The sequence below is a fragment of the Bubalus bubalis genome, chromosome 2 (assembly GCF_019923935.1).
Source record: "Bubalus bubalis isolate 160015118507 breed Murrah chromosome 2, NDDB_SH_1, whole genome shotgun sequence".
In the NCBI taxonomy this organism is placed as follows: domain Eukaryota; kingdom Metazoa; phylum Chordata; class Mammalia; order Artiodactyla; family Bovidae; genus Bubalus; species Bubalus bubalis.
The window spans coordinates 89,482,288-89,507,332 of NC_059158.1; positions in this window are offsets into that span (position 1 = coordinate 89,482,288).

A 25,045-nucleotide genomic window follows, 5' to 3' on the forward strand; every position below is an offset into this window, starting at 1 on the left:
AATAAATGTTGAGTCTGGTTAAGATGGCTTAACCATCTTTTTAAGTCATCTTAAAAAGAAAGGAGAAATGTGTTGCTAAGTTTCAGTGTAACAAATGCATTTTAATGTTCCCCACCATGGGAGGGGTGCCTTCCTTCTTCTGAGTAAGTTGCACAACAAGTCTGGACATTACAGGAATAATATTTAGACTCTAGAGTTCTGACTTTGGCAGTTATTGTTTGTGATTCCCGGCAATTCACTTAGTTTTTTTGAACCTCCGATCCCTCATCTTTGAAATAAGGAAGATAGCCTGGAATTTCTGCTTCCCAGTTTTGTTGAGAAGATTAAATGAAATAAGGTGAAAAGCATTTAATAAATTAGAAAATGCTTTACAATTGTTAATTTTTATTTAATAAACAATAAGCTATGTTTTTCCTCCCCATTACCTGGGTCCGCTTTGATTGGAATAACAACCTAGAAACTTGATCAGAGCAGCCCAGAGGGCCCACGTTTGCCAAATGTGAGAAGGAGAGAGCCTGAACGATGATTTAGTAGTAGATAATAACACAAATCAAACTCTCAGAGGCTCATCTGGGGCTAAATTGGCAGTTCTTGTCTCAAACAGTAGCAGTCAGGAGACACGTTATATTTTTACAGGAGCCATTTATGGTTTTCTTGTGTGTTAATGTTAAGGAGGAAAAACTGGAGTATGTTTACAATACAGGTGGACCTCACTTTATGCAAATCAACATGGAAACCCTTAATTACACAACATATTGATTACAATGAAATGTTTCCTTTTAAAGAATTCTTGCTGAGATTCTTTGCCAGTGCCACTACCATCTTATTTACATTATTAATGACTAATAATCATCCTGTCAATTCTGTGAAACAGTACTGATGCACTAAGGAGATTATGAGCTTGAACCCATATAAACATTTTTTTGTAATACCAGACACTAGTCAAACTCCTTTGCAGTTGCATATTTACTTGAAGAAATATAAATCATAGACCAGCACCTACCACAACATTTGGTTCAAAGGGCAGGGAGCAGGAGGCATAAATATGGAGAGTCTAGGAGAAGGCAATGGCACCCCACTCCAGTACTCTTGCCTGGAAAATCCCATGGATGGAGGAGCCTGGTAGGCTGCAGTCCATGGGGTCGCTAAGAGTCAGACAGGACTTAGCGACTTCACTTTGACTTTTCACTTTCATGCATTGGAGAAGGAAATGGCAACCCACTCCAATGTTCTTGCCTGGAGAATCCCAGGGACGGGGGAGCCTGGTGGGCTTCCGTCTATGGGGTCGCACAGAGTCGGACACGACTGAAGCGACTTAGCAGCAGCAGCAGCAGCCCAAACTGAAAGTTTGGTTTTGTTTAAAAATCAGTTTGCTGTTTCCCCTGTGATGATCAAACAATCTAATCCAGAAGGATGGGGAATATCGATACCATTGATGATGATGATAATTGATTTCCTAGAACAGAGAGTGATTTCTCCACTAAAGGGCAATGCAGAATAGACAGAGGCAACTTCCAAGCCAAATGTGCATATAGCAGAATTCCCCCATTTAAAAAACTTTTTTTTAACTAGTCTTGGGATTTAATACAATAATTAGAAGTTCTAGGACTTCTGTGATGGTCCAGTGGTTAAGAATCTGCCTGCCATTGCAGCAGCCATGGGTTCGATCCCTGGTCCCGGAAGATCCCACATCCCTTGGGGCAACAAAGCCCTGCACACCACAACTACTGAAGCCTGTGCAATCTAGAGCCTGCAGTCCACAATAAGGGAAGCCGCCACAATGAGAAGCTCGCACATCACAATGAGTAATCCCAGCTCATGACAATTAGAGAAAATCTATGTGTAGCAATGAAGACCCAGCACAGCCATACATAAATAGATGAAAAAAATAAATAAATAATTTTTAAAAATAATTAGAAGTTCTGTCTAAAACAGTCTATTAAAAATCTTTAGATTTGGGGCAGAAATCTTTTAATCTACACGTTTGCACTCTAGATCTTGGTGTATGTCATGTCTAAATGTTTCAATGGCTTTAACAGGAATCATATCTGCCTAAGAGAAAATAGGGCATGATGTAATTATCTCTGGGCTTCATTAGAGGAGTCACTCCTTACCTAGAGAATTTGCTTTAAGATCCAGCTACTTAGTAAAGATTGATTTGACTACCTGGTGAGTTGTACCTAAAGCCCTGTTATCTTTCAGTGAATTCAAAGCTCTTATAGCTTTTACAGTTAATCTAGTTTCTCTCAGTCTTCAGGATTTTCTGTGCCTTTGAAAAGACCACCTGAAGGGAAAGAGATTACTAATACAATTACAATAGAAACAGGTTAAAACAAGACATCAGAAGCCCAAAATAAGACAGCGATCACTGGGGGTTAAAATTAGATGATGTCCTCTTAGGCTCTTCATCCTCTTTCTAATTCTCCATGCCCTCACCCTACCCCCAGGAGCCAACCAGAATGCTAGAGGCCTAAATCTTGTTGACAAAGAATTAGTACCGAAAATTAAAAAAAAAAAAAAAACCTGTCCTAATATTTATCTGGGAAGCTATATTTAGCGTCCCCAAATCAGGTGGCATGCGGAGAAACTGGATCACTCATACATCACTGGTGGAAATATAAAATGATACAGCCACTCTGGGAAACGTTCCCTCGTGTTCCCGTGGCTACGAATTGGCTTGCCGATGCAGGGGATACTGGTCTGATCCCTGGCCGAGGAAGATCCCACATGCCACAGAGTAATTAAGACCATGCACCACGATTACTGCAGCTAGTGAACTCCAGGCCTGTGCTCCACAGCAAGAGAAGCCACCACAATGAGAAGCCTGTGCGCCGCAATGAAGAGAGCCCCTCTCGCTACAACGAGAGAAAGCCTGCGTGCAGCAACCAAGACCCAGGGCAGCCAAAAACAAAGAAACAAATACGTACATACATAAAAAATTTTTTAATTAAAAAAATAAAAACTAAGTATGTAACTGCCACATGACCCAGAAATTGCACTCCTGGATATTTATCCCAGAGAAATGAAGACTTGCATTTCACATGAAAACCTATACACAAATGTTCATAGAAGTTTTATTTGCAATAACAAAGCATAGAAACAACCCAGACATCCTGCAAAGATAGATCATCAAACTGGTCTATCCATGCCCTGGAATACTAACACAGCAGTTAAATGGAATAAACTATTGCACACAACTTGGATGAATCGCCAGGGGATTATGCTGAATGAAAAAAAAGCTAATTCTAAAAGGTTACATACTGTATGATCCATTTATATAAAATGCTTGAAATGACAAAATTATGAAATGAAAGAGATTATTGGTTGCCAGGAGTCAACATTGGTACAAGGGAGAAAAGTGAAAGTGTTAGTCACTCAGTTGTGTCCAGCTCTTTGTGACCCCATGGACTGTAGCCAGCCAGGCTCCTCCGTCCATGGAATTCTCCAGGCAAGAGTACTAGAATGGGTAGCCATTCCCTCTCCAAGAATCTTCCTGACCCGGGAATGAACCTGCGTCTCCTGCATTGAAGGCAAATTCTTTACCATCTGAGCCATCAGGGAAGCCCTGGTGCAAGGGAAAGGAGGGCTTAAAAGGACAACAGAAGAGATCTTTGTAGTGATAGAAATGTTCTGTTTCTTTACTATGTCGATGTCAATATCCTTGTGATAACATTCTATAGTTTTGCAAGATATTACTGTTTGTGATAAACTGAGTAAAGGGGACAGGAGAGCTCTACATTAGTTCTTATAACTGCATGTGTTATAAATAGTGATCTCAAGACAAAAAGTTTAATTTTTAAAATCAGATGGCAAAAAATACTCAAGAAGATGAAAACCAAAATATTAATAGAAAAAAATTGTCAATAAACAAAAGGTCCTGTGTATCATCACTGAGAATAACAAACATATCAAAAGCAAACACTGTCTCCACATGTTGATTAAAGCATAACATCCAGAGGCCCTTGAGAACAGTGATATGTACAATAAATAATGTATGTGCATGCTCATTTGCTTCCAACTCTTTGTGACACCATGGACAGTAGCCTACCAGCCAGGCTTCTCTGAATTTTCCAGGTAAGATACTGGATTGGCTTACCATTTCCTACTTTAGGGGATCTTCCTGACCCGGGATCCAACCTGCGTCTCCTGGGTCTCCTGCATTGGCAGGTGGATTCTTTACCACTGCGTCACAATAAATAATGCTGATGTTCAAATGGCAAAGCAGTTTAAAGCCTGCTTATAGTGAATCTGACAGCTTTTCCCAACTAGAATGTGAATTCCATAAGGATGAGGATGTTGCATGATTGAACTAATATAAATTGTGGGTTTTCCCCAGTTATCTATTGTTGTGTACTAACCCATCCTAAACTCAGTCTTTGTAGGATAGTGATTTAGGATATCACTGGGCTCGTTTAGGCAGTTCCCAGCCGGCTTGCAGTCAGAATATGTCTGGTACTGGACTGAGAAGATACAGAAGAGCTGAGATTCCTTAGGCATCTCTATCTGTCTCCACTTGGTGGCCCAGCATAGTCAGCCTCTCACATGGGCAGCTGAGGGTTCACAGCTGTGTCCCCAAGAGCAACTGTGGAAGGTGCGTGGCCCTTTCTAACCCAGACACAGCAGTCACACAATAACCTTTATTGCTCTTGTTGGGAGTGGCTGTGGTGTAATAAAAAGGCCTTGGGCTTCAGAGACACGCAGACTTGCATTTCACAGTCCAGTTCCCCCTTCTCTGCAACCCAAGGTGAAACTGTTATCTTAATAACTGGCATTAGAATTCACCTTTTTGAAGGTATTTATTAGGAAAATATTTGTTGGGTCAGAGGGGAGACCTTTGAACCTGAGTGTAAGTTGAGTGGCAAGGCATCATAGACAAGGGCCAGACAGCTCTGAGTGTGACAAGGAGAGGAATTTGTGTCTGTTTCTGAGGGGGAGGTAAGAAGAAACGTAAGATAGCCAAAGGGACAAAGGAGTGTATGAGTGACCACCCCCAACTCCACTGCCCTGGGAAGGTCCCTTCAATGGAGCGGCTAAAGAGCATTTTAATAATGATAGAACACCTATTTTTAAACTGCAAGTTGTTTATGGTAACATTGCTTCTGTGTGTCCTTCTGTGCCATTCTCCCTCCCTCTGCAGCTGACACACAAATTATACTTTAATGACAATGATTACAATCAGTTTCCAATGTAATGGCATCGAGTAGATATTCAATAAATAGTAGCAGGTATTATAGTTGTTGATCAAAAATTCAAATTTTGGTCCCCACTGGGACTCAGTGGTAAAGAGCCTGCCTGCCAATGCAGGAGACACGGTCCGGGAGGATTCCGCATGCCATGGAGCAGCGAAGCCCATGCACAACTATTAAGCCTGTGCTCTAGAGCTCGGGAGCCGCAACTGCTAAGCCCAGGCGCAGCTACTGACGCCCACGAGCCCTAGAGCCAATGTTCCGCCTCAAGAGAAGCCACCACATTGAGAAGACCTCACAGTTCAAATAGAGAGTAACCCCCACTCTCCACGCCTGGAGGAAAATCAGAGCAGCAGTGAAGATCCAGCAGAGCTCAAAAATAAATACAATTATTTTTAAAAATCCAAACGTTATATGTCTTAATAAAAATCACTAATTAATTATTCTTGATATACCAGTTAAGGACATCAGAGAAAACTCGGTTTTAAAGGGCTTAACCAATAATCGTGTGTTTCAGGCTCACTTAAGTGGCAAAGTCACAGGTAGAGTAAGCTTCAAAATTGGATGATCCAGCAACTCAACAACGTCATCAGAGACTGCTTTTCTTTCCACTCTCTGCTCAGTTATGTTCCATGTGAGCATCATCCTTCATCTGGGAACCGATTCCCCTTGACAATGGAATCTGGCTTCCAACTGCAACTGGGCTATGTTTCCCTGTTTGCGTCCAGAAGGAGAAAATGCATAGTCTTGTCCCAATATTATAAGCAAGAGTACAAGCCACCTTTATTGAATCATCTGAGGTCCAATGTACACTTCTAAATCAGTGTCAGTGGACAGAGGTGGAAATGTGCTGATTGGCCTGAGTCAATCACGGCCTATCTCTGGTGTGATCTCTCTGGTGTTAGAAGAGGAGGTTGTTAGTTTGCCTTGAAGCATGTAGGCAGTACCAGGAAAACGTAAGTTCCCCAAAGAATATCACATAAGGAAGAGGCAAACCAACAACATCCACTCTAATTGACAAATATGGATAACAGGCAAAAATTTCACCTCTATGAGGGGAAATAACCAAGGGAAACTTTGGTGATTCAAACAAAGTTATATGTTTTTTAACCACAATTAAGAAGAAAAACAAGTTGGGAAGCACAAATATAACAAGAAAAAAAAAAGCAAAGAGAAGAGAAAAGGATAATATATGGATTAAAAATGAAAACAGAAGGATTGGACAGAAAAAAACATAAGCAAAGATAACTTTAAAAAATTAATTTATTTATTTTAATTGGAGGCTAATTACAATATTGTAGTGGTTTTAGGCAAAGATAACTTAATTGTAAGAATCTTGGCTCAAGAAGAAGCTAATAGGTTTTTTTTTTGAACACAAATGACACAGAGGCCTAATTATAAGGCTTATTAGAGTCATCAGCAAAATGGAACAGAAAAGAACAGAACAACTTGTAATAAATCTCACCTAAAAAAGGTGGGAACAATACTAAATAGGGCTGGCTGCAAGTAAAGAAGCACTGAAACCTAATTATCTAATGGCAATATTTATGTGATCTGTTCCTTTTTTAATGTATAAATGTTTTGAATACTACAAATGGAATAAAAAAAAGAGTTAACAAATATTGAAATTATATGATATTTATATTAGTTTCCTGCAGCTGTAGCCACAAACTACCCACAAACTTGGGGGCTTCAAACAACAGAAATTCACTCTCTCCCAGTTCTGGAGGCCAGGTATCAGCAGTAGGAAAATGCTCTCCGCTCCGTCCGAAGGCTCTGGGGGAGAATCCTAACTTACTTCTTCTAGTCCCCAAGGGCCTCCAGCATTTCTTGGCCGTGGCTGCATAACTCCAGTGTCTGCCTCCACCTTTGATGGCCTTCTCTGTGTCTGCCTCTTCTCTTCTGTCTCAAATCTTTCTCTGCGTTTTTCTCATAAATATGCCTGTCATTGGATTTAGGGCCTCTACCTAGATAGTCCAGGATGATCTAATCTCAATATCCTTAATTTAATTACATCCACAGAGACCTTTTTTTCCCAAAAAGGTAACATTCACAAGTTCTAGGTATTTGGACATGCTGTGCTGTGCTCAGATGCTCAGTCATGTCTGACTGTTTGCAACCCCATGGACTGTACCCCACCAGGCTCATCTGTCCATGGTGTTTTCCAAGCAAGAATACTGGAGTGGGGTGCCCTTCTCTATTCCAGGGGATCTTCCCAACCCAGGTATCGAACCTGTACCTCTTATGTGTCCTGCATTGGCAGACGGATCCCTCACCACTAGCGCCACCTGGGAAGCCCTATTTGGACGTGGACATATCTTTTCATCAGGCAGCCATTCAACCTACTAAAGTATTTGTTAAAAAAGAAAACTAAGCTAACCAAATTGTATAAGGAACCTAATACTAGATTTAAATATTTACAAATCAATCACATTTGCTAACAAGTGTTTATTTTTATTTTTTCTTTTTAATACAAATAATTTTTGTATTAAATGAATGCACATATATGTTATCATCTAGAAATGTCTATCATTATACTTAAAAATACACAGAGCACTTAGGTTGATGACAAATGGGTAAAATCATTTCCAGTAGTACTTTTTAATGCAAAATAAAGCTTTGGGGAGCCATCATACATACATTACCTTAATAAAATATATATATATTTGAATTATAAAACTCAGTTTATAAGTCAGGGTCTAGTCAGGAAAATAGAAAGCAAACTAGGTATTTCAGAGTGAGCATTGCATACAGGAACCTATATTGCTGGGAGAGTTGAAAGGTCACAGAGGGAGGGGTAGGTAAGCCTGAGATTCGTAGAACAGAAAGTGTCGGTCATTCAGTCATGTCTGGCTCTTTGCAACCGCCTGAATCTCAAAAAGGAATTCCCATGGACACGCTCCTCTGTCCATGGGATTACCCAGGCAAGAATACTTGAGTTGGTTGCATCCCTTTCTCCAGGAGGACAGAAAGAAAATAGGTGGGAAAACAAACAGGAGGAAACAGCACTATGCTAGCTCAGGGCTGCACCTCTTACTGTGTCCCTGGAAGCGCTACACGGGATGCTGCAATACCAGCAACAGGGCATCAGAGACGGTCACTTCTAAAGATACTGCCAGAAACAGAAAAAAAAAAAGCGAATTATGACTTCTCCCCTCTGTTCCTCTAATGCCTTCTAATTCTCTGCTGGCACCTTCTACTAGCAGAACTTAACAGGAAGCCAGCTAGAAAGGAAGCCTGGGAAATGTAGTTTCCGGGCTCTTAGCCCTAACATTTCAAAGCAGATTGTAGAAGGGTCGATGTGGAGCTCAGAGACAGCAGGTAAACAGTCAACACACCCAGTGATTTAGAGAAGCAGGTGTACTTCAACATTGCTGATAACACTGAGTCAGAGCACAGCTACTGATAAGAAACTCTTCATACTCATTGACTAAACAGTGCCACTTAGGGGAACATAACTGAAAGAAATAAAGGCAAAAAAGAAATAAAAAACGTGTACCAAGTTGTTGAAAGTAGCCTCGTTTATAATGGCAAAACCAGAGAAATAGCCCATACCCTCAACAGTAGGGAGACAATTGAGCAAATTATGGCAAAAGGATGTAATAAAATACTCTTAAAGCTTAAAAAACGCACCCTGTATTTCAAATAAGTATGAAAATGTTCACATAAAAGAAATTTAAAGAAAAAAGTAGAACCTAGAATTGTAAGTGTACTATAATAATTACAATTGTGTAAAAATGTACAAAAGTAGATTAACAAAGATCAGGGGAGACTTGAAGAAATGGAGCTCGTCTAGAGCTTCATGTTTCTTAGGCTTCCTTTCTTCTATAAAGTTGCTTAAATTCTTAATTAAAAAAGAAAAGTAAATGGCTTTAATTGTATTTTTAGATTCCAAACTAACTAAAAAGTATGTTTCATGTTAAGCTGCTTTGAAGAAAAAAACCAACACACAGGCACACACACAAAATACAACCTGGCTAACCATTCCCACCATAGCACTTTTTACAACTCTGGCATTAATCACTGCCATGGCCCGAGGCCAGTGTCCAATTGGTCTAGAGATTTTATTTTACAACCTGAGAACACTGGCTGGCTCTGAGTGTGTCTGCTCTCCTGCCCCAAGCTGAGCCTTTCTTCTTGTTGCTATAAAATATTTCATGCATTTTGCTACAGGCCAGAAGCTGTTAAAGTTAACTAAAGCAATGAATAAAGATAACAGGTTGAGTAAAAAACAAATACCCACCCCACAAAAAATCATTAGCTATTAGCATGTTAATGACTCAAAATGGTCTGTTCTCCTTCCCCCACCCCCATACCCCTCAAGCCTGAAGTGCCTTATACCCTGCCTGAAACAAAATTCCCTAAACCCAGAGAGCAGAAAGGCCACACCTTGGATTTACCCCTCCCCCAGCCCACATTGCTTCCCAGAAACTTGATGTTCCGTGTATTTTGCACTCATGAACTCTGCCTCATTAACAGGCTTGTGCAGATGCTTGTCACAGCTGCCTCAAGACTCTTTGGAGTCTGAGAGTATGTGGTTACAGCAAGGAAAGAATGACAGCGTAACTGCCTCCCATAGGGACCTGCTGGCAGATTGCCCAAGAGACCTTGGCCATGCCCTGGGTTGGCTTTCTGTGTGATTGATTAAGCAGTCAGAGGCCTTCCAGGAGAACCAAGTTCCCAGCTTGATCAGCTTGTCATTTTTGCCTTTTGTGATTGCTTGAGAATTACATTTCAAAGGGTGTCTAACTTTGTTCCATTTTCTCCACCTACCATCTATGTGACCCTAGATAAGTTATTTCAGCCTCCATGCCTTGGTTTCCTAATGTATAAAACAGGGAAATAACAGGAAATGGCAGTAGTTGCTTCATAGTTTTGTTGCAAAGATCAGGGATAATGCCCTCAAGGCCTAATGGAGCATCTTGCTAGTTATCTACCCAAGATCCGCATCCTACTTTCTTTTTTATTACAGAAACACAATTTTGTTTGAGGTGGCAATGTGCCCAGCTAAAGTACTCCATCCCCAGACTCCTGTATAGCTATGGTGACCATCTGATTCTGTTCTACAGGGAGGGGCTTCCGAGAAAGCAATGGTTTCTGATTAAAAAAAAAAGGGACAGAGCCAGTTGGCATGTGTATTTTGCTCTTCGCCCTTTCTGTTTCGTTCTGTATAGAATGGGGCTACCTGGAAGAAAAGCAGCTATCTTGCAACTAAGACAACACAAGCTCTATGCTAAGAACGGTAGATCAGAAAGTTAGAAGGAACCTGCCTTGATGACGTTCTCAAGCAGCTGTACCAGGACTGGTCTACCTATCTCCTAACTTCTTGTTAGATGAGAAAAATGAACTTCATTTGGCTAAGCTACTGGGGTCAGGTTTCTGTTAAATGCAGCTGAATGAAATCCTGACCTAAGCACTCAGCATACTGCCTGCCAATAGTAATAATAAAGGTTACTTTTTATTTTTCTATAAAGCATCATAAGTCAGCTGTCATTGCAATGAGCACTATGGGAGATTCACAAATATTGTTCTGGAATTTAGTTATGGTAAATAGTGCATAAAGTAATCCATTGTCAACTACAGCTGGTAAACATTCTCATTAGAGACACTAGTTGTAATAATATTTGTTTAAATAGAATTTGACATTGTATTGTCATTCTTTAAAAGTCTGCTAGGTTGTATTCAACGAGTCCTCTAAGGAGATTATTTACTGGTAAGCCTAGAAAACATCTGAGGGGGAAGGGAATGAGACGTTGAAATATTTTGATGAATGTTTATCTTGTTTGGTGTAAAGAAATGTTCGTTTCTAAGAGATGTTTTCTTTATTTTCTTTATTTATAGTAGATTAGTTTCTTTGGAACTCAAGAACATTTTAATGCTTTCTAAGTAAGACTGGTGGTGGGGGTAGGAAGAATGTTGTTGATTGATCTGATAGTTGGTCTGAAATTTACTTAAAAGCCCTAGGAGATTTGTCAAGACTTTCTCAAGAGTTAGTGAGAATGACACCATAAATAGCTTGCCCTCATATCTTGGTTTCCCCTAGCTCCTCTTCTTGGACTGCAACTACTTGGATTCATCCTCAACATCAGAAAAGCTATTTCTATTAATAGCTTCCATCTGGAAATGTAACTTCACCACACTGACCAGGGTGAAACTGGAGAAGCTCTCAGATGTCTCCGCAATCCGCTAATTAAGTCATGGTTCTATGTCCTCCATTTTTATACTTGATTGTCATAAAAAGTAGAGGAGAGCAAGAGAGTAGGTTGGGTCATGCTGCGGTCACAATACTAAAACCTCAGGAGCTCAAGATACCAAACTGTGTTCCTTGTTCTTTCTCTTCAGCCTCCATGGGTCAGCAGGACATGCTCCTCAGTTGTTGAACCCAAGCTGAGAGAAGCCAGCACCTTGAATGCTGCCAGTCACCATGTCAAAAGAAAGAAACTAGCACCGGCAGTTTCAAATACGTATCACTTTGGCTCACACCTCAACAGCTAGAACCAGTCCCTTAACTCCAGCAACCAAAAATGGGCCATGAGGGGCAATCCTACTGTGTACTGGGAAGGGGAGCTCCAGAAAGAGTTGGCAAATTGCACTATTAGAGAAGTGGCATCACTGAGTGCCTGTTATGTACCAGCTCTGTGTCACAGCACTTGTGTTATCTAATTCTCATAACAAGTTTCGATATTAACTTTGATTTTCAAGTGAGAGATTTGAGGCCTACGTCAAGTAATTTGTTCAAGAGTTCCAGCTAATATGTAGATCTCATTTCATTTTCATCTGATTCCAAAATCTGTGCTTTTCCCATTATTTCCTGAAGCCTCCTAGTACAATGTTCAGCTGCTCACAGCCTCACAATCTGGGGGTGATCAAGTGAAAGACGGGGTAGGGAATGAAAAGAAGGGTTTATTAAGAAATGATTTTCTCTACAAAACCTAAGGGTCCATATTTCTGTGGCCTCATTAGTATCACGAGGGGACCAACCAAATTAACCTAACCAAGAATCCAAAACTTAACCCCACAGAACAGAAACAAAAAGTGACTAAAATGAGACTATGCTAAAGGAGATACTAAGCCTGCCAAATGAGTCAGATAGACAGTGTTATCAAGTTGAGAGGCAGCGTTATGCTATTTCTGTTTCTCAAAAGCCTTCGAGTGATCCCTTCAGAGTGCCTATTACCCAGGGTGAAGCCCTGTTGCTTTCAAGAGCTCTCTTGGTTGTTCCGTTATTCTCACCCTTAATCCATAAGATTATTTACAAATTTGGGAAGTTCATTTAAAGCATTATGTATATATTTTATATTATTGCTCTGAATATACAAGTTCTGACAGGGATTCACATTTTGACTTGAAGTGTGTACTCAAGGATGCCAGCGAAAAGGTTTCTATCTAGAAGTCTCAAGCAGAGCACAGTTGTATACTATTGACCTGCCTCAAAAAGGGATGTAATTTTCAGTACAGAGAGAATGATACTTTAAGCTTTTAGAATAGTTTTTTTCACTGGGTCTCATTTCTACTACATAATGGCAAGACCAGTATTCAACCAAAGCTGAAGATGTGGGACTTCTCTGGTGGCCCAGTGGTTGTGAATCTGCCTGCCAGTGCAGGGGACACAGGTTCAATCCTTGGTCTGGGAAGATTCCGCATATCTCAGGGCAACTGAGCCCAAGCGCCACAACTACTGAGTCTGCGCTCTGGAGCCTGTGCTCTGCAACAAGGGAAGCCAGTGCAAGGAGAAGCCTGCACACGGCAACGAAGAGGAGACCTTGCTCTCTGCAGCTAGAGAAAGCTGTGCGGCAACAAAGACCCAGTGCAGCAAAAAATAGATAACTTTTTAAAAATGTTTTTAAAGTTGAAAATGTGGATGTAATATAGCTAGATTTTGATTTGTCTAAGTACACACTAAAAAAAAAAATCTAAACTTGGAGCCATATAATTTCTCCTTTGGTGAAGACTTATACTTTAAAAATGCTTGTGATGTAATGTTACATGTAAAAGGCAGTCCTTACACGTTTATGGCGCCACTGGTTCTAGACTGCTAGGCAGCCAAGTCTCACCAACTTCAATATACCAACCTGGAGGTACATGCATGGGTCAATGCCCACCTCACCTCCGATTAGGTCTATTTTAGCAATATGTGTGTGAGTTATAGATCAGAGGTTATTTCTCACCTCCTGCTTCTCAATTTTTCTTTAATATTACTTTTATAACACTTTTATGACAAAATATATTTTAAACTTGAAAAGAGCATTTACAATAAGAGTTCAAATACTGCAGATGACACAATTCTATATTACTATTTTTTTAATGGAAATTACTGTGAAGATAGCATATCAAAGACTCAAATAGTACTCTTAAAATAATCAGTAATGCATGGAAGTCAAAACTCAATTTTAACAGGAACGTCCTAGCGTTGAGGGTCAACCCCTCCTTATAACAGCCAAAATTTAAGTCACCTGAATAAACAGAGAGACAAGAAGGAAAGGGCAATCTGAACTCTGCAACCTCTCATATTTAAAAGAAGAAACAGAAGGGGTAATTCCAATTGACCCCTTGTGTTTTATGGGTTTTGCATCTCTGGGAGGGTTAAGATGACAGCCCATTCTAAACACACGTCCATTTACATTAGCAGCCTTTTCTATGGGTGACTTAAGTGCATATTTGAAACAGTCCAACAGAGAAACAAAAAAGACATCAAAGAACCAAATAAATCCACACAAACATGGGAATTTGAGAGCCAGTGTATTTGGACTTTATCTCACTCTTATTTGCCCACCATAATCCAAATGAGACCATAAAATGGTACCCAAAAGACCCGCCTTCCATAGTCAAAACAGTATGGATCTGGACTCTCTGGGGAATGCTACAGTGGGTGCTTTGGTTGTATTAGCAAAGGTGACTAGCAAAGGATGTTCAGACAGTTATTTTACTAACATATTTTAAATGAGTCAAGTAGTGTCAAGCTCCTGTCTGAACACTAATTAAGCCTGGATACTAAAAATGAATAAGAACAGGTTGAGAGTAGATTTTATACTATGTGGGTGGTTAGCCGAAATGGCCATAACTGGAATGGCCCTGAACACCCCAACTTGGGTTGATGATGTAATTCAAGTTAAACAATTACTTTAATTTTCAAAGACTGATGGTCCAGGTCTAGCTAGATTCCTTTGTCTTAGCCTAACATTCTGTTTTTAATGACTTTTCCCCTTCTTCTCTTAAACTCCTTCCTCCCTTGATGGTATCATTACATATGGAATATTGCAGATGTTTCGTTTATATAACAGGCAAGATTAATATTTACTTTAAAAAAAATCTGGAACATGAATAAAATCCATGTAACAGCACATACAATACTTCCATAAAAAACTCAGAGACCTTTAACTTTTGAAAGAGCTAAGGAATGTTTTTAGATGGAAAGGAAGAAATTATGAGAATATTAGCTCAGGATGCAGACATCAGTCCCCTGGTACCATTACCTCAAAAAGAATTAAATGTAACTATGAACAGGGGAAGCTGTGAAGTCAATGGTATTTTTTTTAGGAAGTCCTTACTTTGCAACCTGGCTAGACTGATTTTCTGGCTTTGCCCAAGGACCGCAGAGATAAAATAATTGGGTAGAAGAGAAGAAAGAATGTGAATAAAAGACAAAAACTGAAATTCTAATGGGTACAACCTAACGAATGTGGAGTTGTGGAGTTGATGAGAAAGAAACAGATGTTAAACACTTAATTTCTTTAACTGGTGTCTTAACTAGTGACATTACCATTAATCAAAACTGCATATTTAAGTACTGGTTCTTTAAGGGAAAAAAAAATCAGAAAGGGGTTCTTTGTCCTTTGTTAACACAAACATAAATATTTGTTCAACAGAGAGAAATGCCCTTCTGTGGTTTTCTCCTTTGCAAGTCAGGGATGACTGGGTAATATTTAGTCAGAAAAACATAATGATCGATGACTGGCAATGTCTTATGTTTTGTATCACTGGGAGCAGAAATTTTATGTTTTGGCTTGTTTCTCTGTATATAGTCACCACGACTAGTCATTGAGTTTCTCACATGTTTTTTGAAATATGTATTATTCTTTCTAGGTTTATTGATGAGCTAGACCTTCCAAATGAGCTATTACTTTTTCTTAAAGATTGTCCTTTTCAACATAAAATTTTTATTTTATTTATTTTTAAACTTTACATAATTGTATTAGTTTTGCCAAATATCAAAATGAATCCGCCACAGGTATACATGTGTTCCCCATCCTGAACCCTCCTCCCTCCTCCCTCCCCATACCAACCCTCTGGGTCATCCCAGTGCACCAGCCCCAAGCATCCAGTATCGTGCATCGAACCTGGACTGGCAACTCGTTTCATACATGATATTTTACATGTTTCAATGCCATTCTCCCAAATCTTCCCACCCTCTCCCTCTCTTTAATTTATAAATCATAAATGTCTAGTATTATTGCTGAAAGTGTAGAAAACTTGTCTTAGTGATTTAAAAAAATTTGAATGAGACTTGAAAATTCTAATCCAATTCTGAGAATAGAATGAAATATCATGTTGTAAAAAAAAAACAGAAAATTAACAAGTAATGCAGTTTTATTAACTAAAGTACAGATTTTGTTCAAATTTCACAAAAAAAAGATAAATAAAAGCATTATAAAAATGTAAACAATGGAGTATAAATTTTTAAAAGTTTTTAGAGTAAATTGTTCTAAAAACTTTATCCTTTTCTTCTTCATACTCATTTTAGTTGTCCGTTGCCATATAAAAAATTATCCCCAAAATATCGTGGCCCAAAACAATTAACATCTATTATCTCACACAGCTTCTGTGGGTCAGAAATCTGAAGTAGCTTAGCTGGGTGGGTCTTGGGTCAGAGTCTTTCACAAGTTTGCAGTCATGGTGCCAACAGGGATTGCAGTCATCTGAAAGCTTGACTGGGGCTGAAAGATCTACTAACAAGGTAGGGTCCACCTACGTGCCTGGCAAGTTAGTGCTGGTTGTTGGCAGGAGGTCTCAGTTCTTTACCACACAGACCTCACCACAGGGTTGCTAGGTGTTTTCACAAGGTGGAAGCTAGCTATGCCCAGAGTGAAGGATCCAAAAGACAGAGCAAGGAGGCAACTGAAAATCTTATGTGTCCTAATCGCAAAAGTCACACACGGATACACATTAAGCAAGCCCACAGTCAAGGGGAGGGAAATTGGGCCTCACTTTTTGGAGAGAAGAGTACTGAAATACTTGTAGACATACTTTAAAACCACCATAGTGATCCTGTTCTTTAAAGGATCATCACTATTAATATATTGGTTCAAAGCTTTCTGGACCTTTTTCTATGCAAATACAAATACATATGAGGTACAGATGAATATATATCTATTCTGTATACATGTTTTACATATATTTATAGTTGTTTACAAAATTCTTAGAAAACGCTATGAACATTATTTTGCAAACTCTTATTCATTAAATAATATGTTAAGGACACCACTTCTCCTGTAACACATAGTTCGTCCTTTTTAATAGCTGCATAGCATTTCATTAGATACTAAAAACATAATTTATTTAATCATTTCCCCAAAGATATACATTTAGGTTGCCTACATTTTTTTGCTACTATGAATATTTACAGTAAATATGCTGGTACATAAAACATTGCCTGCTTATTTAAGTATTTATGTAAGTTACTTTCTTATAAATGGAATTATTGTATCAAAACATTTCTGCTTTTACTATTATGATAGGTACTATCAAATTGCCCTTCAAAAGTATCTTTTCTGTGCACAGTTACATTACTCACACTTTCTGTTTATTGATGATTCCTACTGCCTATGGTATCTGTGGAAAACTTTCTCATCTCTGGGATCTTTTAGCTTTTCTAATATCTAATTTGTCTTTCTTATGAAATATTTCTGAGATTATCTAATTATCTGTCTAATCATTATTATTCCTGTTTGGGCAGATTTGTTTCTCCAGGCTATCCTATATACCTTGGCCCTATAGCTTGGCTGCCCTTGAATGAAGCAATCACTTCTGGCAAAACTGGCTGTGGGCTAGGGGTGGGAATGCATCAGGAGATGCCATTAAACAGGGTGGTCTGAGGAAGCACCCAGGCCTACTTTTCTACCATGAGGCTGTGGGTATGGCAAGTATTCAGAGGTATGACTAGCCTTTTATAATGATTTTGCCTAAGACACTCAAACCTGAGAGACTCAATGACCAATTTGAAAAGCAGATATAATTAGATATCTTCCATCTGTTACATAGGACTGTTATCAGAATGAAATAAAATATTGTAAATTATAAAGCACTGCATGAAGTAAAACAACTAGCAAAAACTCTAGCATATACTAGATGCTCCATCAACAGGGATGGAACAGGATGCTGTGAAGTCCCAGTACTAAAATGATCTGCTCAGGCCCACTGCTTAGAACCACAGCACGAAGTACCACTCAGCCTTAGTCCAGGGCGCTGCCAGGCACTGGGGCTGCGGCAGGACATGCTGAGAGTGCATGTCAGGAGAGCCAACAAGTCGACTGTCAGGCCTGCCCAGAAGCCCTGGGAGCAAGAAATGGGGGACTTCTGGCCAGGGGTGGGGGCTTCAGAGTTCTTGAGGGGAGGCTATTCCCTCTTCTCACCAACTTGGGAAGAGGAGCAAAGGTACTTCCTCTTTCTGAAGCACAGGGAGGGAAGTTTCGGGGTTGTGTGTGTGTAACCACATCCATTCCTGCTCCACTGAGTCAGGGACATGTGAGAGTGTCTCTCATGAAGCTGCCAGTACTGGAACCAGCAGAGATCCTGCTGACACCGCGTATGGAGAAAGGGGTGAGAAAGGGATGATGGAGCTGAGAAAGAACAGATGGTCTTTTTTTTTTTTAAGTTTCTCCTAAATCTAAAATTTTTAATTAAAAAGACTATTATTTTTCCTTCTTAAAACTCCCCTTTTTTATGGTAAAATATAGCACACAAACAGAAGAAAAAACATTAAATATGCCACTTATTGAGTTATCAAGGCAATATCTGTGTAACTATCACTCAGATCAATAAATAAAACATTGCCAGCACCCTAACAGTCTCCAACTGTGACTGTTCAAAATCAGAAAACCCTTTCCTCCCCTAAAAGGTAACCATGACTTGACCTTTATAATAATCATACTCTTGGTCCTTTTTTTAAAAAAATTTTTTTCAACTAAGCATGGATCCCAAAGCACTATACTTCAGTATTGCTTTTTTTGGAAATTTATAAATGAAATAATACAGTATGAATATACATCAATTTGTCTATCTATGCTGTTGATGGGCTGTTTGTTTCCAGCTATCATTAATTTTGTTTCCAGCTATTATTAATGTGCTGCTATAAACATTCTTGTACATGATTCCTGGTGTGTGTGCACAACATTTCTTTAAGGCATGTACCTAGGAATGTACCTAGGATAGAGTATGTGGATTCTCAACTAGACTACAGAGTGTTTTCCAAGTGGATTCCCAAGGTCCATTTCCACCACGGTTTAGGAGAGTTCTCCATGCTCCACACCTAAAATGATCATTCTTGGGAATTCCCTGGTGGTCTAGTGCTTAGAAATCAGCACTTTCACTGCTGTGGGCCCAGGTTCAATCCCTGGTTGGGGAACTAAGATCTCACAAGCCACATGGTGCAACCAAAATTAGATAAATGAATAATAAAATAAAATGATTATTCTTCATTTTGAGATAGTGTACTTTTCAGTAATAAAGGCCTTTTAAAAAAAATGATAACAATGATAATGGTAGCTTTACCAGGATACATCTTTTAAGTAGCTTTACATTGTGAAATAAAGATTAAATAGTTTCACTTAGGCCCTATTTTTCCCTCTGAAATCCTACTGGACCATGACATCACAAATGCTAGAGACCATTGTCTCACACAACATGATATAGATTGTCCCTACTTATTGTTTTAACATGAAAACCACTTGATACATATAGTAGCCAGACCCCACGACGGCCCTCAGTGAACCTTCTCTCTTGGTACCCATGCCTTTGTGTAGACATTCTACAATGAATGAGGGCTGCTTTTGTAACTAATGGAAGTGTCAGTGTATGAATTTGTAATAATAAGCTAGGTCAAAAAAGATACTGCAGCTTTAGTGTTGGTCCTTTGGGTCAGTCACTCGGGGGGAAGTCAGTCACCATGTTGTGAGGATGCTCAAGCAGCTCTGTGGACAGGCCAGCACCTCAGCAGAGAAAAGACCAATTTACCAATGCCAACTTGCTAAACAAGTAAATAAGCCATCTTGAACAAACTTCTGTCTCAGTCAAGCCTTCAGATGATTTAGCCCTCCAGCATTTCCACTTTCCAGCTAGACCCCAGAAATCATAAACTAGAGACAAACCATTCCTCTGTGCCCTGTCTGAATCCCCGATCCACAGAAACCATGAGATAATACACAATTATTGTTTTAAGCCACCAAATTCGGGGATGATTTGTTAGAAAAGAGATAATTAGCAGAACACTCATGACCATCTAGAAAGTATCCTTGGCCAAAAACCTGCATCTGATAATGCCTCTGTATTTAAACACAAGTTTAGAAGAAGTAGAGGTGGCAAAACACTATGATGAATAAGTGTGCAAAGGGATGCAATTAGCAAAATCCAGAAAATAGGAAATTCTACAGCATAAATGACCCCATTTCTTCAGCTGCTGCTGCTACTGCTAAGTTGTGTCAGTCGTGTCCGACTCTGCAACCCCATAGACAGCAGGCCACCAGGCTCCCCCGTCCCTGGGATTCTCCAGGCAAGAACACTGGAGTGGGTTGCCATTGCCTTCTCCAATGCATGAAAGTGAAAAGTGAAAGTGAAGTTGCTCAGTCGTGTCCGACTCTTAGTGACCCCATGGACTGCAGCCTACCAGGCTCCTCCATCCATGGGATTTTCCAGGCAAGAGTACTGGAGTGGGTTGCCATTGCCTTCTCCGAAGTAAGTTGAAAAAAAAAAAAGAAAGTAAAAACATGAGAAAGGGAATCTATAAATTAAGAGCGACTTACAAGCTTTGATAGATTGTATTACTCCCAGTATTTGCTGACCTCTCCTGTGAGAGAGTTAGTCTTCCCTTCTCCCCCTCTGACATCAGCTTTGGCCATGTGATTTTCTTTGACAAATGAAATGTGAGCAGATGTGATGGTTGCTACTTCTGAGCAGAAGTTTTAAAAGTCATTGTGTTTCGACCATTTCTCCTTTCCATCTGCCAGGAAGTGGGTGTATCCCAAATAGGGACTGTTTCTTCAGCTTCTGGCCAAGAATGAAGAGGATGCAGAGCTGACTAACAACAGAAATTCACGTGAGCAGGAAAGAAACCCAACATGTCAAAAGCCATTGTGATTTTCGAGTTGTTTGCCACCATAGCATAACCTTAATGTAATCTGATTTATGCAAGAAATGTTTCCATCAAATAAACCTAAAAGATAAACCTTGTTAGGATTCCAGTTTATGACACCACTGTAGAAATTTGAGTATAGACTAGATACTTAATGATAATTAAGAATTACTAAAAAAAAAAAGAATTACTGTTTATTTTTTAGGTGTGTTGATAACACTACAGTTAGGTTTAAAACAAAGAGTTCTTTTCTTTGGGACACATGGTCCAGAAGGAAGAGAAGGTAGGTGGGGGTACAACTTAGTCATGAGTTGATAATTGAACTGGGTGGTGAGTATATGTGTTTATTATATTATTCTTTCTACTTTTATTAATGTTTGGAAATTTCCATAATAAAAAGTTTAAAAAAATAGTCTATGGATTTGAGTCCCAGAATTGTCCCTTGACTCCCCAAAGAGTACAGAAAATATGGGTGTTGAGAAGATAGAGCTCATCAATTAAGTTTAGTGAGTAAGAAAATAAGGAAGGTGTTTGGAGTGGGTCTCGTCCTGGTGGCTCAGACATAAAGAGTCTGCCTGCAGTGTGTGAGACCAGGGTTCAATCCCTGGGTTGGGAAGATCCCCTGGAGAAGGAAATGGTAACCCACTCCAGCATTCTTGCCTAGAAAATCTCACGGATGGAGGAGCCTGGCAGGCTGCAGTCCATGGGGTCGCAAAGAGTTGGACACGATTGAACGACTTCACTTTCTTCTTTCACTTCTTTCAGGAAGAAGACATCAAAACTGATTTTCAGTGACCACATTATATCAGGTGAAAGCACTTCCCAGGTGGCACTAGTGGTAAAGAATCCACCTGTCAATGCAGGAGACATAAGAGACTCCGGTTCAATCCCTGGGTGGGGAAGATCTCCTGGAGAAGGAAATGGCAACCCACTCCAGTATTCTTGCCTGGAGAATCCCATGGACATAAAAGCCTGGTGAGCTATAGTCCATACGGTGCCAAAGAGTTAGACACGACTGAAGTGATTTAGGATGGATAGGATGAAAGCACTATTAGGGTTAGATTTAGAGCACTGGGAGGGGAGGGGGCTCTGAAGGTATTAGCTTCCACCACAAGTGTGAGAGGAACGGGTGTGGCTTAAGTAGAACTGTTATCTCTTCTCTATTAGCTAAAATCAAACTTCTTATCTGTCTTACCAATTAAAGCACCTGATGTATTCTTTATTTGTGTTCTGGGCATTAAAGTAATGTTTGGAGCTAGGAGATGGATTGGGGGCTTACTCTATCGGCTCCACTCAACTTGGAATCGCATTACTTCCAGGAACACTGCCTTGCCTTTAAGTTAATGACAGATTGTTTTCTGTTGTTCCCCTGGTCTCCTACAAAGTGCTCTAATTCACTCTTTTTTTTTTTTCTTTCTAATTCACTCTTAATGAGGCTCCAGACTGCATTTCGACAATTTGTACTGCAAGGATAGGATTTCCTGTAAGTGGAGCAGACAAAGTAGCTGAGCTTGAGCCATCTTGTCAGTTTCACATCCAAGAGCATGTGAGACAAGAGGACCACTTGGGCTGAGGGAGAGAAGAGGCTGAGCTTGAGCCAGATTCTCTGTCAGGAGGCTGTGGGCTGGGACATGTGACTCAGGAAAAGCCAACACTGGCAAGTCAAGAGGGGAAAGAAAATCTGTTGGCGTTAGAGAAGCAGCAGCAGCCTCAGTGGTAGCACCTTCCCCACCACCACCTTCCCCACTCCCTACCTCCACCCCCATCCAAAGGAGCCAGGGAAGGAGATTCTCATTCCATCCTCCAGACCTAGGGTGCTCTTGTCTGGGAAAGAGGGAGAAGATGTGGGTATGATAGTAGACACATCTCCCATCCCCACTCCCACTATGTGGACATTTAAGTTTTATATTGTTTTGGTTTTCAGATTGAAGTTTGGAAGTGAATAGGGCTGAACATTAAAGATGAGACTGGGAGGTTATGGAATTAGATGGAGACATCGTAAAGATAAGAGGGTTCACTGACCTGAGAAAAGAGGGATTATACCAGACGGGGCTGGGGACAGTTAAATAGTTTCGTGTTTACACCCCCATGAATTGCTATGCCTTAATAATCATAACCTAGACAGCATATTAAAAAACAGAGACATTACTTGTTGACAAAGGTCTGTCTAGTCAAAGCTATGGTTTTTCCAGTAGTCATGTATGGATGTGAGGGTTGGACCATAAAAAGAAAGCTGAGCATGGAAAAATTGATGCTTTTGAACTGTGGTATTGGAGAAGACTCTTGAGAGTCCCTTAAACTGCAAGGAGATCAAACCAGTCAATCCTAAAGGAAATCAGTCCTGAATATTCATTGGAAGGACTGATGCTGAAGCTGAAGCTCCAATACTTTGGCCACCTGATGCAAAGAACTGATTCATTTGAAAAAACCTTGATGCTGGGAAAGATTGAAGGCAGGAGGAGAAGGGGACGACAGAGGATGAGATGATTGGATGGCATCACCGACTAGATAGGCTTGAGTTTGAGCAAGCTCCAGGAGTTGGTGAAGGACAGGGAGGCCTGGCTTGCTGCAGTCCATGGTGTCGCAAAGAGTCAGACATGACTGAGCGACTGAACTGACTGAATAATCATAAGGTTCCTTCATTTCCCCTAACACAACAACAAAAAGCAAAACAATTTTTGTTTCAGGGTTTTAGTGATATACCAGACACTTCCAATTAGATGAGCTTGTCTTCAGCAATTGGCCTTCTTAATCTTCCTTCCTTCTTCCTTCTCTTCCTTATCCTGCAGAAAATCTGCACCCTCCTGCTGCCCTCTGTGCAATTAGTGAGAGACAAATATATGTACCATCAAAGACACTAAAAATATCTTTATTTTCTTTTAATATTTTGCCTACCATAACCTACTTTTGGTTCAGTGTCAAAAGCAAAGGGGTGAGGTGTGCCCTGAATAAACATGTCAGTGAATTCTGTCCCACCATATTGACTGCATGACTTTTGTACTATAAATCAAAGTTGTTTTCTACAGATTGCTAGAGTTAAAAAGATGTTCTATGTCAGTACATTGATATTTAAGTTCTGAAATTCCATTTGCTTCATCAAAAATATATTTCTTTGAAAGCCATTTCCCACTGATAATCCTGGAATTAAGGAGATCTAGTTAGTGCCTGAGTCACATGAAGAATCACTTCCAACCCACCCACATAGCTGAAAACACATTTTTTGGTGATTATCAAGTCAGGAGCTATGAAGGTTCCTTGCAAAGAAAGCATTTATCAGCTGATGTTATTTTAATTATTCATTTTTAATGAGGAATCTATGAACATCTTCAAAAATCAGGGTCAATAGGTAGGCTGTCACCTAACAAAAAAAAAACATGTTTTTTTTTTTGTCTGAGAGTTCTACTGACATTAGGTGATTATTGTCATAATTGAAATACTTCAGCATAGCAAGATAAGTGTGCTTTAAAAAATAGTTTTAATATTCACCCTGTGCATGCGTGCTCAGTCATGACTCTTTGCGACCCCATGGACTGTAGCCCACCAGGCTCCTCTGTCCATGGGATTCCCAGGCAGCAGTACTGGAGTGGGTTACCATTTCCTTCTCCAGGGGATCTTCCTGAACCAGGGATCCAAACCTCATTTTCTGTGTCTTCTGCCTTGGCAGGTGTATTCTTTATCACTGCACCACCTAGCAAGTATAAGTTGTTAATGAACACTTTGAAGTGCTCTAATGGGGAATATGGGTTTCCCTTATTCTTTAGCATAAGAGATGCTAGAAATAGCTTAATTTATTGGTGACATGGATGATTACTGAGGGATGTGTGATGCACGGGCATCTTACCCTTAAATGAATGGGGCATCAGTTTTGTGTGAGCCCACAATGGTGCTCTAGGCCTGGGTGTTTGTTTAGTCCCATGCTTGCTACTTAGTGTAGGATTCTGTCACCTGACCAGATGAGAAGCGTGGCTGGATCTGGCTGTACGACATCATGACATCTGGTTCAGTTTTCTCAAGGGGTTCTGGTCAGGAGGGTTGAGCTCATGGACACCAGACTCTAAGGGGACAAATTGGCAGAGGCCCCACCAAGACACCGACAATTGTACACCAAAGTCGCTTAAGCCAGTTAACAACATTTGATCCACAAATAGTCCTCATTAACGAGATGCATCTAATGAGATCTGTGTATAATGACGAAGATTTGAGGAAGTTTCATAGAGGGAAATGCAATTTTGTCTATATAATAATAATATCAAAAAATTAAAAAGGGGTTACTGTGTGTTAGGCACTGTTCTAAACTCTCTCTATGCACACACACACGTATTCAATTAGTACTTGTCACATCTCTATGAGGAGATACTACTATCATATTGTTAACCCCATTTTACTGGCAAGGAAACTGAGGCACAAAGGATGACTTGTTCTAGACGATATAGGCCAACTGAGTGAGGAAGCCGTGATTTGAACACAGCCAGTCTAACTCCAGAATCTAGGCTCTTACTGGTATAGACACTAGTTT